The sequence below is a fragment of the Castor canadensis genome, chromosome 16 (assembly GCF_047511655.1).
Source record: "Castor canadensis chromosome 16, mCasCan1.hap1v2, whole genome shotgun sequence".
NCBI lineage: Eukaryota > Metazoa > Chordata > Mammalia > Rodentia > Castoridae > Castor > Castor canadensis.
Genome location: NC_133401.1, coordinates 12,329,900 through 12,349,104, shown reverse-complemented (window position 1 = coordinate 12,349,104; position 19,205 = coordinate 12,329,900). Strand labels below are relative to the sequence as shown.

The 19,205-nt window shown below is 40.7% G+C and overlaps 1 pseudogene; it reads right to left on the bottom strand.

Annotated features, from left to right (window-relative positions):
• Nucleotides 1-17,449, bottom strand: part of LOC109675357 (cytochrome P450 2B1-like) — a 135,892-nt pseudogene extending 118,443 nt beyond the window's left edge.
• Between the last annotated feature and the right edge of the window lie 1,756 nt (nt 17,450-19,205).

Genomic DNA, 19,205 nt, shown 5'->3' with positions numbered 1-19,205 from the left:
ACCATACCCCAGTGCTCACCCTGGGATTTCCACAGCTGTTCCACCAAACATTGAGCCTCCTCCTTAATTTGCTCCTCAATGCTCCACTTCCCCATCCCCAAATCCTTCAAGGTGGTCACACAGAACCGATGGAGGACTTTTGAAGTCTTTCCATTGGTGAAGGTCACACCTACTTGGAGCAGCATGGAGGGAAAGTTGGGGGTCCGTAGTGATCTTCACTACTTCCGCCAACTATACCCACCCAAGTCACACTCACCAGCTCCTTGGAAGAAGGGATCAGTGATGGCGATGAGCCCTCAGCCAAAGAAAGTCTCATCGTGATCCACCAGGGCCTCCCACATCAACTTGTATCCATAATGGTGGGCTGGGGCCCCAGATAGACTGTGAAGATATCACCATATTTCTCCTGCAGCTGTGGAGGAAGGATAAAGATCTCACCATCTACTAAAGAAAAATCTCACTCCCCAACCTGAATCACATGTTCCAGTGTGGCCTGAGCCCTGCTGTCTCCAAGTTCATCAGAGAAGAATCAGAAATTGAACTCTGTGGAGTCATCCAAGCTTCATCAGTAGACCCTTCTGCAAGTGTCCTTACCTCTCAACTTATCTAAGAACCTTCTTGGCTTCAATTATATGAAGTGCAGACTCCCCACACAATTCCCAGGACCTCACCTTCCCCAACCCCAGGACCACTACACAAAGCCTCAAAATTATCAGAATTTCTCCCTGCAGTCTACTTTCCCTCCATTCATTCTCATGGGATTTCCAGAAGCTTCTCTAGTGGGCCCATGGGCCAAATAATAACTGGAAGAAGAGAATTGCCAACCTGGTCTGGAAAATCCAAATCATGATACACCATCCCTGCCTTGCTGCCTGTGAGCTCTGCTTCCTTTCCTTCCACCTGCTGTCTCTTCCTCTTTACCTCTGCCCAACTCACCATCTCGAATGACTTGAGAAAGCTTTTGGGGTCAATTTGCAAAATGTTCCCCAGGAAAGGCAGAGGTCGGAGTCCAGGAGGGAGGTAGCCCTTGGATTTTGGGTAGCCCCAGATCCAGAGTAGCAAGAAGCCAATGAGGATGGTAAAGCCAGAAACAACATAGTCCTTTCTCTACATGCCATCTGTTCTTCTGTCTCTCTTAAAGGCAAGCTGCTGTTTCTTGCTATATTTCTGTGGAGGAGGGTGAACTTGAAATCTACCTTGGTAGAGTTCCTAGCAATTCTTTAGATGCTACAGCGAGCCCAATAACAGAAAGTACCATGACCAAAAGCTTAGTACCACAGGGTTGAGTCTAGCTTCCTATTGTCCACTGGCTGACTGGAGATAATTTCATAGACAATTATCTTGAATGAGCAAGCCTTCATTCAAGTGGGCCAAAGAATGGGGCATGTAGAGACTGATTTTCAGGTAGCTCCACTGTGAGAGTGGCTCTCAACCAGCTTTGTCACAGGTGACCATACAGCAAAAGATTAAGATATGTTAAAGGGAGAATCCTGTGCCCTTTTGGAATTGGAATTTATTTGGAACATCAGAAGAAAGTGAGATATGGAGGAGAGGGTGAGATGGAAGAAGTTTATCTGCATTTAAGGTAGATTGAAGACGTGGCTCATTTAGACATTCATTTGTTTGTTGGTATATTCCTCCACTAATATTTTGAACACCCACCATCGACCACACATTGCTACAGGTGCTGATAGCACAGTAGTGAGCAAATGGTGCCATTGTCTGGCCTCTATCTGTAAAGGGAGCAGGATCATTGTATCTACCACATGGGGCTATTGATGGGAGGATTCAATATAAATCATATGCAGAGCCCTTTATCCATGTCACAGAGATCAAAGAGCTTATAAATGGGGACTGTGGTTATTCTGAGCAAGAGAGAAGCCACTCAGAATGAGCTGTGGCCTGGGAGGTACAACTGTAATAGGACTTTAAGTCGTTTCCCTTTTGAGTCCCCCAGAAAGCAAGAAAAGGGCATCATTATTGTTGAGAAATCTTCTAGCTTCTGCAGTTCTAGTAAAAGGGGAAGAACTCGTCTTAGAGCTTTCAAGAGCTGCAGCATGATGGAAAAAGGACACTGTCATGGTGAGCAACCAAGGATGAGAAGGATGTTGATTTTACAGTATGTTTGTCTGAGGTGAAGGAGTCAGGAGCCATTCCCTAGAGAGAGGTAGGGACATTATTTCATAATGGATCTATATATCTGATGACATCTCCTTGGTACTAACAGTCTTTGCTGTAGTCATTCTTACTTCTGACTTGGTCAGTTGCCTCTGTCTTTGTCTATACCTGTCAAGCACTGTTTCTTCATCCATTTTCTTTTCATGTTCTTTTCTGCTAAAAATACCTTTTCATTTTTTCATTCCTTCTCTTCATGCCCTCTTTATGTCTCTCTCTCTTCCTCCACCTTTCTTCCAGTCCCTCCTCTTTCTCCTCTCAGTCCTCCTCTATTCTTACATTTCCTCCACCTGTTTCTCCTTATACCTTTCTCTCTGCTTCTGTTGCTTCAAGTTCACTGTCTGTCTCCTACAGATGGCTCTTTTCACCATGATCCACCTTGTCTCTATCTCCCTGTGTCTCTCTTTATCCATCTTTTTGTCTCATTCTTGCCATCTCTCTATTTGCTAACTAGTATGTCTCTGTTCTTATTTTTGTACAACTCTGCTTCTATCTAAACATAGGACACGACTACAGGATGGAGAAATTAGCCCACAACCCACCACCCACAGGTCCATACTCTCAGGGATGAGTAAACGGGGGAGGAGGCCATTGCCCTGGACAGGGTAAAGGGCAGGGCCAGAGACGTGAGTCACTAAAGTCACTGGGTGAAACTCAAGCATACAGACATGTTTCTAGAGCCTTTCTTTCTACAAAAGAAAGAAACCTGGACATTGGGGTTTTCTGTGGAAAAATCCTGTTTCATTTAATATCTAAGTTTTTATATAAGTTCAAGTTTAATTTGGGATAAAGGTGTGTCTGTACATAGCAACTATAAGTTGATATGTAAATAAACTGAAAACTAACTTTAGATCATATTCTTCTAAAAAGTAACCAACTCTTAGCCAATCATAACTTTAAGCATAGCCAATTCCAGGCAGTAGACTCTTCAGACATGTCTCTGTAAGGTAAAAGGGGAACTGTAAATAATTGTGTTGTTTCTGTGTGTACATTTGCTTCTTCTGTCTATAAACACTGACTACCCATTTTGCTGGTACATATCTCTGATTTTTTACTGGTTCAGAATAGTGTCCAATTCAGAAATCTTTGCTCAAATAAACTATGAAATTTAATTTAGCTGGTTTTATTTTTCTTTGAACAAGTCAGAGTAGTGAGTGGAAACAGGGACATGTCTGTAAGGACATGCCTCAGCTCACCAGTGCTCAAGGGTAAATACAAACTCCTCCCTCAGCCTTCAAGACCATACCCAGCTCTTCACCCACATCCCCTTGCCTTATCTTCAACCCAGAGCTTCCTACAGCTTCTTAAATGTGTCCTGTCATCCTCACCTTCAGGTTCCATAGATTTTTAATGTTTGCCCAAGGCCCTGCTTACCAAAGTGTGTCTTTAAGACATACTCTTTCTTCTCCAGTTCCCCCATAGAGTTGTAGTGAAGTTGATTGGGATAGCATGGGTAAAGCAACTGGGATATACTAAGTGCTCAGTAAACAAGGACTTGTTACTGTCTACTTCAAGGAGAGGATGGGCCTGCCTGCTGATTTTTTTGGAAAGGGACTGAGGGTCCTTTACCTATGGAAAAAGGAATAAAAGTGTCATTCTTCTTCGATATACCATTGGCACCCTGAAAGTGAATAGGGTTGAAATTGTCTGGTTTTTTTTAAATAATGTGAGTCATGGAGAGCAGAGCTCATGGTGGTGTAAACTCCAGTGTTCTGGAAACAGTTACAAGATCAAAAGATATTGCCATCCCCTCCCACCACATGCAAAAAACAAAGGACAGATAAAGTGAAACAAATGCATGTTGGCCCTCTTGAGACACCAACAAGAGTGTGAAACTGGGTGTTAAGAAAACTGAGACCCATATATCAAATGGAAAAATGAGACCTGTTGAAAACATTCCATGAATGGGGAAGGAAGAATAAAGGAGAATGATGGAAGGGTGAATTCAACTATGATATACCATAAGCACTTTTGTAAATGTCACAATGTTATACCACAACAATTATAATATGATAGAAATGTAAAAAAGAAGGATATTAACTATAACAAATTGAAGCATATCAAATATTTTAAATGCATAAGTTTATAATTATACTACTAATATTATTGTTCCCCATTGGAAGATGGTAAAGAATCAATACATTATTTTCAATGCTTTTACAGATAGAATCATTTCTCCTAACTGTTCCAAATGAATTTTGTTGTACTTCTGGGCAACCAAAAAATGGATTCGTGCAACTATCTCTTATGAAAGTTATTCCAGTTAATAAATGAGGAAGAAAAAATAAACTGTCACTATTTTGCAAAAGAGAAAACTGAGATCCAAGCATGGTGACACATGCCTGTCATCCTAGCTAATTGGGAGACTAAGATCGAGATGATCACAGTTCCAGGATGGCTCCAACTAAAAGTTCACAATTCCCCATCTCAGCCAACACCTGGGTGTGGTGATGCACACCTGTCATCCAAGTTGTGGCAAGAAATGTAGAATAGGAGCATCATAGGTCATGCCAACCTGAACAAAAAGCAACACCTTATCTCAAATACAACCAGAGTGAAAGGGGTTGAAGGAAAGGCTCAAAAAGTAGAGGTCCAGTTTTGAAAGCACAAAGCCTTGAGTACAAATCTCAGTATCTCCCCAAAAAGAAAGGAAGAAAGAAACTGAGGATGCATACACACAGAGATGTGGGAGATAGCTGGCCTCACATTGGGAATGATTTACCCTCGGAATGCAGTATCTTCGGTGACAGTGGAGCACACCAAAGGGAGGAGATCTAAAAATCTGTGAATATCGTGGATGTCTGCCTCAGTGTATGAAATTTAACAAAGGAGGTGACCAACCTATATAATGAAAACTATGTCAATAAAGAAACAAAGAAACAAAGACATCAGAAGGTGGAAGGAAACCCCAGGCTCATGGATCAACAAAATCAGTATTGTGAAAATGCCTATAGTACCTGAAGCAATCTACAGACCTTAAGCACCAAATTAAAAACCCCTTGGACTATCAATAGCCACTTAATTTTAAAAATGAAAGGCAGGATGGAAAAATAAATCATTTTCATGAGTGGGCACCAGTAGGAGCAGGATGAGCACAAGGATGGGGACAATAAGGGTGTATGTGGTGGATTTATCCATAAGTGAAAATAGAAGAATGAAACCTGTTGAAATTGTTCTAAGATGGGATTAGTGGGGAAGAGGGAAAACAATGGAGACAATAAGTCCAACTAAAATGAATTTTGTAAACAGCACAGTGTGTCCCCTGCACATCTATTAAATCTTAATAAAATCATAAAAAATGATGGCTGTGAAATTTTAGGTGATATGGACTAGTGGGAGGTTTCAGGTGGTTAGGATGTGTCCTGGGAGGTGTAGGAGAACCCAGGCCTTTCCTTTTTCTCTTTTTTTGCTGCCAATCAATGAAGAGAACAGGTTTGCTCCACCCTGCACTCAGCTGCTATGATTTGCTACCTCACTACAGTCTCAAACACCTGTGGGGCCAATTGATCCATCAAGGATTGAAAAATCTGGTCCATCGTGGACTGAAAGATCCAAAACTGTAAGCCATAAATAAATTTCTCTTTTTGAGTTGATTGATCTCCTATTTATAATAATAATTAAAAATTGCCTAACATAGCAGGGGTGAAGACAATTTACCCTTCCCTACTCCTCCTCCTCCTCCTTCTTCTTGTCCTCATCTTCCTTATTCTCCTCCTCTTTCCTCTTCCTTTCTTTTTGTTGTTACCATATATGAATTGTACAAAGGGGTTTCATTGTGATCTTTCCGTAATGTACTTTGGTCATTCACCCCCTACTCTATTACTTTCTTATTCCCCAAAATATAAAAAAAAATCTCAAAAAAGTAAACACAAAAAGAACAAAGAATCAATTAATCAATGGCAAATTAATTGAACAAACCATTCTCCTTCCTTGTTACTCCCTCTCCCCAGCCCCAACCTCTGTTCCACACCTACCCTTGCCTGATCTCTGATTACCTCAGTTCTGGCTCTTGCTAATGAAATTATTTCCTGTACCTCTAGTTTTGGCCTAAGCTGTCCCTCCCCTCCCAAACAGAGGCCTAAGCCTGACAAGAACAAAGATGGCTCATCAGAGTGATGTAGGAACAGCTCTGAACAGATGACCTTGCAGGGCTCAGGCTGGATGCTGTAGTTTGAATTTTAAATGTCACTGCAGAGGCCCATGTATTAAACACTTGGTCCCATGATGGTGCTATTGGGGGTGGGTAGGAGTAGAACGTTTAAGAGGTGGGCCTCATGAGGGGTCCTTGATTCTTTAGGGATGTATTTTTGAAGGAGATTGTGAAATCTTGGTCTCTTCCTCTTTCTCTTTGCTTCCCTGCTCATGAAATGAGTTGCTTGCTCCACCACATACCACCCACCTCCACCATGTGGCACGCCCACCAGTGGTCCAAAAAATGGGAACCAAAATGTGAGCTAAAATAACCCTTTTTCATCACACCAGAAGATGGCAGATAGCTGAGGGATGCAGAAACCCTGAGCTCCACGATTTTACAAAAATACTTCAGAGTCATGGTACCAAGAATTTAGTAATTCCTATTTTTTAGCCAACTAAATTATTGCCAATACATAGGGTGCATATAAAATTCAATGATGGATCCTTGAAATGGCTTTCAGTTGCTTATAACAGTCAGGAAAATCTTGGCACTGCCTGGGACCAACACAGCTGCCTGTTTGCCCTAGGGAAAGTCATTTTCCCCATTCTCTCTCTCTCTCTCTCTCTCTCTCTCTCTCTCTCTCTCTCTCTCTCTCTCTCTCTTCCTTTCCTCTTTTCCATTTGGAAAATACAAGGGACTGCAGAATAAATTGAGCTAGACATCCTGGACACATATTACACAGATACAGAACCATGCCATAATGGAGCTGACCCAGTTCCACCAGAGTGAATATGCTACCCTGCCTGGTGAGCATGATAGATCATCCACCCTCAAGTAAACCCCATAGTCCATCACAGCTGAAAATCCTGGTCACCATAAAAAGAGAATACAATTCACTTCTGCCATGGGGGTGGGGAAAAACGCTTAGCTGACCTCCTGGAATGGGGGAGTGGCACAACACTGATCTTTCTTAGCCTGTTGGGGGCAGGACATAACATGGAGCCACCAGAGCCTAAGTGGTAGTGGAGAAACAGAGCTGTCGCCTGGTGAAATCAGCAACATATTTGACAACCTTGGAAAATCTGGTAGTGAGCTGAAACTGAGCTATCAAAAAGATCAATTGCAGTTTGCGCTGTGGGCAGAAAGTGCTGGTGAATACTCACAACCCAGCTCTAGGCAGGACCACTTCACAGAACCTGCCTGCACAGGATAGCCCATCCCACCAAGAAAAACTAGGCTCAAACTCCCTGAGCCAACTACCCCCTAAGCTGTCTCATAAGGATGGGCAACATGCATCACCACACAGCCCAGCACACCAACCTTGAGAAGGGACAGAGACACTGAGAAAGCCCCTGTCAAAAGTGCCAACACCTGGATGTGATGTCAGAGGAAAAAGTCCAGAACTTTCAACAAACTGATTTTTTCCCTTTTTTATTTAGCATTTTTATTTTTCTTACTATTATGTTTTTAACTTTGCTTTTACATTCTTCGTTTTCTGTTGCTACCTATCTCCCTCTTCCATTCTGTCCAAATACCACTCTGCTTAGCCTGCTCTTACCCAGCTTTCCTTTCTCTCCCCAACTTCTTTTCCTTCTCTTTTCTTCCATTCTCTCCTCCTTTCTTCACCTTCCCCTCCTCTCCTCCCCCTATCTTTCCACCCCACTGTCCTTACCTCCCCCACACTCGCCACTTGCTGAATAGTCTACTTACCATACCAGCTTTGCACACTACCCCCATACTTCATATGCCTCTAAATCCCTGACAGTAGCACCCTCCCCCACAATGACTAAAATACACCTTAATACACATTAGGGCCTTATTACCCTATAGCCCCCAGAATATACAGGGAGCTCAGAAAATGAAACTCCAAAAAAATGAATGTCCCAAAGAAGAAATGGGCAAATGAACTGAACAGATCTTTTTCAAAGGGAAGAAGTCCAAATGGCTAAAAGACACATGAAAAAATGCTTACCATCCCTGGCCACAAAAGAAATGCAATCCAAACTACATTAAGATTCCACCTGCTCCTGTTAGAATGCCTACCATCAAGAAAAAAAACCACAACAAATGTTGGCCAGGATGTGGGAGAAAAGGAACCCTCATACACTGCTGGTGGAAATGTAAGTTAGTACAACCACTATGGCAAACAGTATGGAGGCACCTCAAAAAATTGAAAAATAGAAGTGCCATATGATCAGCAATACCACTCCTAGGGATATACCCAAAGGAATGTAAGTCAGGTCACAATAAAGGATCCTGCACGTCCATGTTTATTGCAGCATTATTCACAATAACTAAGCTATCCCAACATGCCTCACTACTGATGAATGGATTAAGGAAATGTGGTATTTATATAAAATGAAAGTTTATTCAGCCACAGAGAGTGAAATTTTTTCATTTGCAAGTAAATGGATGGAACTAGAGAACATTATGTTAAGTGAAGTTAGCCATGTGTGTATATAACAATGGAGTTTACTCAGCCATAAGGAATAAGGACATGTGGTTTGAAGATAAATGGATGCCATAGGAGGATAATCATGTTAAGTGAAGTAAATCAGGCTCAGAAACACAAAGGCTACATGTTTTCTCATATGAGGAAGTTACATCCAAAACATGAGCATATACATAAAAACAAGTGTGACCATTTACAATCTCATATGTAGAACATGTTTGTCATCATTGAACTATTTTATGGAACTCAGAAAGAGGAGAAGGAAAAGAGAATGATAGAGCATCAAGTAAATCATAAAATATATCTATGAAAATAGAGGATACAAGGAAATGTATTGAAAGCTATTGAAAAGTGGGGGGTGGGAGGTAAAGGGGTAAGAGAGCAATGGAAGAGATTAAATGAACTAAAGAGAAGTATACTCAAAGAGGGGATACACTGACAAACCCCTTGAACATTGACTTAAATATTAACAATGAAAGATAGACAGTAACATGGGGGATACGTGTGGGAGGGAGATGGTGAATGAAGAAGATTAAAGTGAGGGAATATGGTTAATAGACTTCAGGTACTTATATGAAATTTAAAAAGGAAACCTCCTGCAATTGTTTAAAGTGGGACACGGAAGGAGTTGAGAGGAAGAGATAGTGAGGGTAAGCTAATCTTTGGAAATATAAGCCTATTTAGAATTGTCACAATGAATCCCCTCTGTACAATGGGTATATCCTAATAAAAATTTTAAAAAGAAAATGATGTTAGCTGTTGACATTTAATATACGGCCTTTAATATGTTGAAATTCTATATCTAATTTGTTCAGTGTTTTTATCATGAAAGAATGCTGATTTTATCAAATGCTTTTTCTGAATCTATGAGACGATCATATTTTTTCCATCATTTTGCTGATGTGGTTATGACATTTATTGATTTGCATATTCTCAACCATCGTTGCATCACTGGAATGGATCCCACTTGATCACTTTAATGATCAGTTTTCTAATGTCTTGTTGGATTCTATCTGCATGTATTTTGTAAGGAATATTGCATCCACGTTCATCAAGAATGTTGCTCTGGTGTTTTCTTTTGTTTATGTGGGGGTTTTTTGTTGTTTTGCTCTATTCTTGTCTGGTTTTGGTATCAAAATACTCACCTTATAGAATATGTATGAAGGAATTCCTTCCTCATCAGTTCTCTGGGTTAATGGAAGAAGATTGGAATTGGCTTAAGTTCTTTTTTGAATGCTTGGTACATCCACAGTGAAGCTATCTAGTCCTGGGATTTTCCTTGACTGAAAAAAATTTGTTACTGTTTAAATCTTCTTAGTGATTATTGGGATGCTTGGGTTTTCTTTTTCTTAATGATCCAATATTGATAAAATATAGGCATTCAGGAATTTGTCCATTTCCACTAGGTTATCCAATCTGTTAGGGCATAATTGTTCTGAATAATCACTGATGATCCTTTGTATTTCTATGATATCAGTTGTAACACCTCCCTTTTCAAATCTGATTTTATTTATATTATAAGCTCTAAAGTTGTTTGTGAGACTAGGAATTTGTAAACTGAAGAATAGTTTTGTGACTAGCAAATTATTTCAAATATGGCACTCACTGCAGGAGACTACTATTCTTACATCCAATTAGACTAGCATTCTCTTCCTCCCCAACATGAGTCCTGAAATAGTCACCTCAGTCACAAACAACACCTGATCCTCAACAGCCCTAACCATCTGTGAAAGAGATATGATAAAGAAGGAGAGACTGGGGAAAGTGGTTCTGATGTTGACTCTTGCTTTATGACATGAAGTTTTCCTAGAGACAGTGCAGGACTTGTGCTGATCATTTAGGCTATTTGCCAATATTCCTATGCTGTCCTCTCCAGACACCTGTCAAAATTGCACTTCCTCTCTCACTATGAAATTACACAGAGTCATGGACTGTGGTTTGGGTATTGTTTTGGGCATTCCACAAAAGTGCAATGTTCAAAGGTTGGCCCCAGGGTAAAACCACTAGGAATGGTGAAAGTTTTATGAGGCAGGGTCTTGTGGGAAAACCTTAGGTTATGGGGAGCATATACTCAAAGGAATGATGGAATTCCACCTGTCCTTTGTCTCATTGTGATTCCTACCTTAAAATGTGACAATTTTGTTCCTTCATGATTTGCTCTCATCTGTCACCATCACTCAAATGGATCAATAAAGGCACCATGAAGTTGAGCCTCCAAAACTTAGAGCTAAATAAATCTTTCATCATTATAAATTAGATGTTCGGATTATAGTAATATAAACCTAAGACACCTTGACTTGCTTTGGTCAACTGAATATGAGTTAAAGTGATCATTACACATATTATAAAGATAAAAAGACCACTGCTGTTATAATAATAATTACTATTATTATTACTATTGCAGAAACAGAAAGAAAAAATTAAAACAGGCAGTTTTTGCCTTAGAGTTTAGAGGTACAGCCACAAATATAGACATTCACTGAAAGAAAAAGGGAGCAATAAAAATACAGACAAGAATAATGACAGAAAGAGACAGAGAGAAAGAAAAAGAGAGAATTAGAATGGAAAATACAAAGATAGATAAGAATTGAATCTCACCCCAGAGATCAGGGCCCTCCTGACACTTTCTTCTTTCACTTCATCATTTGAACCAATATTGTATCAGTCAGCTTATTCAAGAGATGATTCAGTAACAAGCAATTACAGAATCTTTACTGTTTACAATAGCAGTGGTATATTTCTCAATTATATTCATGTTAATGGAAAGTCAACAGGGAAACATAATCTATCTGTAGGGATAAACCTTGTAAGAAGAGGCAGTAAGTATTTTGAAGATCCTATCACATCTACAGAGTCACAGCTGTATTATTTTCAGCTACTTCTCTGCCTTCCAGAGCTCCAAGTTCTGTCACATACTGAACACTTGAATTGCTTCTTCCACACCAGTCATTAGGTGGGTTAGGGACAAAGTATTGTAATTAATCCTGAGCTTCTGAGTGTTTGAACACATGTTCCAAAAGCCATTGCTCTATATAGACTCTGGGAGTCAGATACTCTTGATAGCTAGGCCTGAGTGTCACAGTCTGCCCCACCCTAGCATATCTGCCATAGGTTTTGTCCAAAGATACCTGTGGCAATACACCTTGACAAGTAGAAAGTTCTGGAGATGATGCTACATAGCTTCTAAAGCAAGGTCATAAAAAGAAGTAGCTTCCCCCTGGCTCTTTCTTTGGAATGTGCCCACCATGTTGTGAGGAAACCCAAGCCACATGAAGTGATGGTGTTGGATGTTCATTCACAGCCCTGCTTTGCTCACCTGATGGTAACCAACACTTCAGATAATTTCAGCCCCACATCCAATGGGTCTTCAGGCTAAGACCCCAGATAACATGGAGCAGATGTGACAGTGTAGATTAACCTTTAGAACACTGCTAAATGAAAGCCTATACACAAAGGTCACATGATTCAATTTATATTCCATTTATTTCACACTGCCAACAGAGGTAAATACATAAAGATTGAAGTACACTAATGTTTCCAAGAGCCAGAAGCAGGAGAGAATGTGAACTGACTTCTCAATGGGAATACAGTTTCTTCTTGAAGTGGTGAAAATGCTTTGGAGGTTATGGCTGTACAACATTGTGAATGCCCATCTATGTTGTCTTGCTTTGTACACTTAAAAATAATTAATGGTTAATTTTATTTTATGTGAATTTTGCCTCCAAAAAAAAAGCAAGTTAGAACAGATATGGTAGAGCTTTCTTTTTATATCAGTGGTTGGTGGTCTAAGATCAGAGCTGTAGCAAAGATATTTTGGAGTCATGGGCTGTGAAGGATGAGGCCTGAACTGGCCTTTTAACTCAGGGAAGGAAAGGGGAGTTGTGGTGTGTAAGGGGAAACAGGAACAGAAAACCTGATTCAATTGCTATTGAGCCACATAGCAATACATCTGGATTTAAATGTTTCCCTCATATTAGCCTCAGTTTCCCTAATTGTCAGTGGTGGTGCTAACACTAAGTCCATGAGGTTATTTCTCAACCCTGAAACCTTCAGGGGTTTTTTGCAGTACTTGTGTTTGAACTCAGGTCCTTCACCTTGAGCCACTCTACCAGCCCTTTTTGTGATAAGTATTTTCAAGATACTGTCTTGGGAACTATTTGCCCAGACTGGCTATGAACCACAATCCTCCTGATCTTTGTCTCCTGAGTAGCTAGGATTACAAGTGTGAGCCACCAGCACCCAGACAACCTTCAGGTTTTTTATTTCACCAACTGTGAAGTCCACCTAAGGATAATGAAGATTAGAGTAGGACAGATGGACAAGGGTCTACAGAAAAGACTATTCAGAGTAGTCAGGGTGCAGGGAGGAGCTCGGGAGGCCCCCACAAATTCATTCTTTGTACAGTTAGGGGCCAAAAGGAAGGATCCTTCAAGGATAGTTCACCATGCATAAGTCAATAAATGTCATAGAGCATACAAATAAAATCAAGAACAAAAAAGAAAAGCTTTTGATAAAATTCAACCTCCTGTCAGGATAAAAGCTCTGAGAAAGCTAGGAACAGAAGGAATGTACCTCAATATAATGAAGACTACAGCCAACACAATACTAAATGAGGAAAACTGAAATCATTCCCCTTATGACAGGAATGAGACAAGCGTTTCCATTCTCCCCATTTCTGTTCAATGTAGTACTGGAATTCCTAGCTAGAGCAAGAAGACAAGAGAAAGAAATAAAAGGGATTCAAACAGGGAAGAAAGTAGTCAAATTATCCACATTTGAAGATATGATTCTATATTTAGAAGACCCTAAAGATGACAAAAAACTAGATTTGACACTTTGAGAAGTGTAGCAGGATACAAAAATCAACAGCTTTTCTGTACACCCACAATGAATAGTTGAGGTAGAAATCAGGAAAACAATTCCATTCACAATAGCCCCCACAAAAAATATGTAGATATAAACCTAAAAAAGGAGAAGAAAGAGCTTTAAAATGAAAACTACAAAACCTTTCAGAAAGAAATTGCAGAAGACCCAGAATTGAAAGACCTCCCATGTTCATGGATGGCAGCATTAATATCACAAAAATGGCTAACCTGCTAAAAGATTGTATAGATTCAATGCAATGCTCATTAAATTCCAATATTACTCTCCACAGAAATACTTACATCAATCTATGATTCATATGGAAGAATGAAAGACCCTGAATACCAAAAGTAAAAGAGCAACACTAGAGATATCATGATGCTGAATTTCAAATTAGGCTACAGAGTGATAGTAACAAAAGAGCAGGGCACAGGATAGGCACAAAAATCAGTGGAAAACATTGAACACCCAGAAATAAAAGCACACAACTACACTCACCTGATCTTTGACAAAGAAGCCAAAAACATACATCTTCTCCAACAAATGGTGCTGGGTAAACTGGTTTATCCAGTGCAAAACACTGAAATCAGAACCCAATCTCTTCTGCACAAAAATCAAGTTGGAATGGATCAAAGATCTTAACAAAAGACCTGAAACTTTGAAGCTACTGCAGGAAAAAAAATACAGAAAACTCTGGAAGATAGAGACATAGAGATTTATTTTCTGAATAGGACACCAATTGATAAGGAAATGAGAGTAAGAATTTACAGATGGGACTGCATAAAATTAAAAGGTTTCTTCACATCAAAAAATAAACAGTTACCAGAATCAAGAGATAACCCACAGAATTGGTGAAAATCTTCCCCAGCTATTCAACAGATAAATGGTTAATATACAGAATATACAAAGAGCTCAAAAAACTAAACAGCAAAGAACAAATAATCCAATGAGTGCTAAATGGACAAGCACATTATGATCAACTGTCTGTTGACATTTCTCACTGGAAGAAATTCAAGTATCTAATATATACATGAACAAATGTTCAACCTCCTTAGCTATGAAGGAAAATCCAATCAAAAATCACTGATATTCCATCTCACTATCTCACTCCAGTCACATTGGCAATCATCAAGAAAAGAACAACAAATGATGTTGAGTATGTGGAGGGAAAGGAACCCTCATACACTTGAAGGGACTGTAAACTGGTGCAAATGCTATGGAAACCAGTATGGAGGTTCCTCAAAATGTAAAAGGATGGCTTACTGCCATACCACTCTTGGGCATACATCCAAGAAGTGTAAATCAATATACAAGAGAGATAGCTGCATACTCATGTTTATTGCAGCACTGCTCACATTTGCCAAACTATGGAGTCAGCTGAAGCTTCCAACAACCAACATGTGGATAAGGAAAATATGGTATATATTGATACCATGAAGTATTACTCAGAGAGAAAAATGAAATTATGTCATTTTCAGGAACTGTGTGGAACTGGAGATGAGGATATATACACATGAGAATATATATATATCTCTCATGTTGAGTGAGATAAGCCAAGCTCAAAAATGCAAATATCAGGACTCAAGTGGTACAGGACAAGCCTAACAAGCATAAGGCCCTGAGTTCAAACTCTAGTATTGCCAAAAAAAATCACCTGTTCTTTGCCAACTTTTGGAACTTAGAACTAAAATGATGATTCATGATGATGATTATGATGGTGATGACAATGATGATATTGGGACATGAATGTGAAAGGGGCATGGTCTGAGGGAGACCAATGGGAAGGGAAGGGAAAGGAAAGGATACAAGGATACTGAGGGGGGAAGAGGATATATATACTCAAACAATGAAACCCACCTAACACTTAAAAGATAATGCAGGGGGTGAACTGTTCAAAGAACACTGTAAACATGTGTGGAATTACTACAATGAAACCCCCCCATATTATTAATGAATACTAATTCAAAAATATAACAAAACTTTTAAAATAAAAATAAAGTACAAAGTTCTATGGATGGAGTTCAACTGTGGTAAAGTGCCTGCCTGAATTCAAATACAGTACTGCCAAAAATTGTTTTTAAAGAAAAGTAGGCACAGCTGCATCATATAGTAAATTTTGTATATTTCCAAAATCTCCCTCAACCCATAAAAATCTCAAAATACAATCTTCCTTGTAGCCCAATGACAAAGACATGAAGTACCATAAAATCACAGGCAGCTGGCACCCTCCATCCAAGATTCTGGGGTTCTGCAGGTCTCATGTTAGGGATAAAATATTCCTGTAAGTGGGTATCCTGCATGACACAATAAGGACTCCCAATAGGGACATCATCACCGTATCTCTGAAACTTATGGAGACAGCATCTGTATAAGGCTTTTTTATCTGATCTTCTAGAGCCTGAAGATGGTGTTGACCAATCAGTCTGTCAGTCTCTGGCTGGACTTTCTTTGAGATGGTGAAGATGTGGGAGAAGACATGTCAGTGAATACTTGTCACAGCAGGGTCCACAATGTCACCTGAAAGGTGACCTGCAGGCTGGGTAGTGGTATATATCTTTAATACCAGCACTCCAAAGATGCAGAAAGGAAGCGTGTGAGTTTGAGGCCAGCCTATGCTACACAGTGAGACCCTGTCTCTATAACTAAACAAAAAGTAATGTTCAGACTGAAGGAAGTCTTCATTCCTCCAGCAATGTGTGGGTTTATTGTTCTTTCTCAATGAAGCATCAGAAAGGAGGTTCAATGCATTCTTTATGGAACAAAGTTTTATCTTATTTTCCATCCCAATTATGAGAGGAGTGTATTTCAGTGAATATGTGTAGCAGGGAGGAGGACCAGAAAATAAACAGACAAGTTTGTGTTCTGATAATGTAGCAGGGGGAAGGGATGACATAGCAGAGAAATAAAACTTTAAAAACTGAAACATGAAAAAGGTCACATGGCACTGGGGGAATGAAATAGTCAATGAAGTCACATGCAGCCATATGTGGGTTAAGCTTTACTTTGTTCTTCTGTAACCTGCTTGGAAGGTTATATAAAGTGAGACCCCTTTGTTCTCAGGGCTCAGCCTTTGGACATGAGTCCACTGAGTATGTGGTGGCACAAAAAAAGGTTGCTTCTGATAAACTGCCTCAGTGTCCCATATCTCAACTTGAGATTCCTGCAACAGATGGGCAGGTCAAAATATATTCAACATTTAAAGCAATGCCCTGGAGAGATCAAGCAAGATGGTAGATTGCTGACATCCCTAAACCAACCTTAGCAGTGATGAACTACCATGAAGAATGAAGACCAGGCCCCCAAAACCCACCCACGGGGTCCCATAACCAGTGAGAAGCAAACCCCTCCCCAAATCCACAAATAGAGAAGCAACTAACAACTGGAAAATGGGAAGAACTACTCACAGCTCCACACTCCCAATCTTCTGCACCTGAAGTCTGCACACAGTCCAGGCTCCAATACTCATTGCTTAGCAGTAAGTCCTACTTCCCAGCACACACAGGAACTCAGAACTCCACACTCCCCTTGCTATACAGCCTGCTACCCATCACCCTGAAATGCCAGGGAAACATGCCCCCCAACATAATCAGAACCCAAGGTTCCCACTAAACCATGTGCAATAGAAGGTGCAAGTCAGAAGACTTGGGTCCCCTATACTGGAAGCAGCTGCTTTACTGAGCTTCCTGAAGCACATGCCAGCAAGGGTGTGCTACCCACAGGCTTGGGTCCCCCGTGCCTGCAGCATTATCGAACTGTGTTCCCACAGCCCCACACTGGCAAGCAGGCCCCAGGACACCTGCTGCCCACAGGCTTATTTCCTCCATGCCTGCAGCAGCTGCTGTGGCTCCTGGAAGCCCATACTAGCAAGCAGGCCCCAGGGCTCCCAATACAAGCAGGCTTGGTTCTCCCATAACCGCAGCAGCTACTGTGGCTCTTAGAAACCCTCATCCCAACACAAGTAGACCCCAAGGCCTCCACTTCCTGTAGGCACTAAATGATTCAAGCCTGCTGGCTTTGCTACCAGTTTGGTACCTTTAACTTATTTCTCAGTGCCAAGAGCCTACCACTGTTCACACAAGTGAAACACAGATTCCATGCTTTTCACTCTGCTGGTGCCAAGAGTCTTCACTCTCCCAGACCATGGATGCCCAGCACTTACCATAAACCCTTCGCACAGGTGAGCCCCCACTGCCCTGTCAAAAAGCAGAAACCAGCTCCTCCAATGAATGGTAATCTGCTATTCTGTGGGTACCAGCAGACCTGCTTCCAGAAGGCACAAAAGGCCCAGTGATTCCCACTGTGCCTGAACAGAAGAGCCCTCCTTTCTTTGTTAAAGAGCTAAACACCAGATTCCCCACTAGGGGAAGAACGCTGTCACTTACTAGTCTGTGAGAAGCACCAGAAGGCCTGCCTCCCAAGGTGCACAGAAGCCCAGTACTCCCCACTGGGCCTGACAGCAGGAGAGCCCCAACTTCCCCATTAAAGAACAAGAATGCCAGACTCCCCACTGAGGGAACAAAAGCTGTAACCTGCTATTCTTCAGGCATTACCAGAAGGACTGCTTCACGAGGTGCACAGAAGCCCAGCACTTCACACTCTGCCTCCCTGCTGGAGAGTCCCATTTCTCTGGTCCAAAAGCTGGAATCCCAGCCCCTTCACTGAGTGGCAATCCACTATTCTGCAGGTGCTAGGAAGCCTGCCACCCACAGTGCAAGGAGACCCAGTGCTTCCCCCTAACTGACTGCAGGAGAGTCCCCAAGCCCCCATCAAAAAGCAGGAACTCCAGCACCCACACTGAGGGGAGGAAAGAGGTAATCTGCACCACAATAAGAACACTGCAAGAGATAACAGTTCCAGCATAACCCTCTCTGAGAAAAACTGCTGGAGCTACATGAGAAAAAAACTCAAAACCCCAACTTCAGTAGCACAGGGGATTAAAATCCTAACCCAAAACAACTCCAGAAGCATAAATCTCAATGCAGAAGGAAACAGCAAGACAATAATCTTCCCTCAAAGGTCAATTGTGCCACTAGGGATCTAAATACCTGCATAGAGGAAGAGACTCTAAATAATGAATTTTTTAAAATAGTAAAAAGGATTAATGACCTCAAAGAAGAAATACAAAATCTAGTATTTGACCCCAATGATGATGAAAATAAGTAATTAAATGAGCTCAAAGAGAATACAAACAAACAAAGCAAGAAATTAAGAAGACTATCCAGGATATGAAAGTGGAAATCAATAAAGATATAGAAACCCTGAAAAATAATCAATCTAAAATAAACAACTCAATATGCCAAGTAAAAATCTAAATTGAAAACTTGGCAAACAGAGTGGAGCAAGTTGAAAACAGAGTATGAGAATCAGAAGACAAAGTAGATGAATTAGACTAAACAGTAAACGATCATGAAAGAATTTTAAGAAAATACGAGTGGAACATACAAGATACCTGTGACACCATAAAAAAGACCAAACCTAAAAATCATGGGTGTAGAAAAAGGAGAGGAGTTATTAACAAAAGGCACTGATAACCTATTCAAGAGAATTATAGGTGAAAACTTCCCTCACCTAGAGAATGGC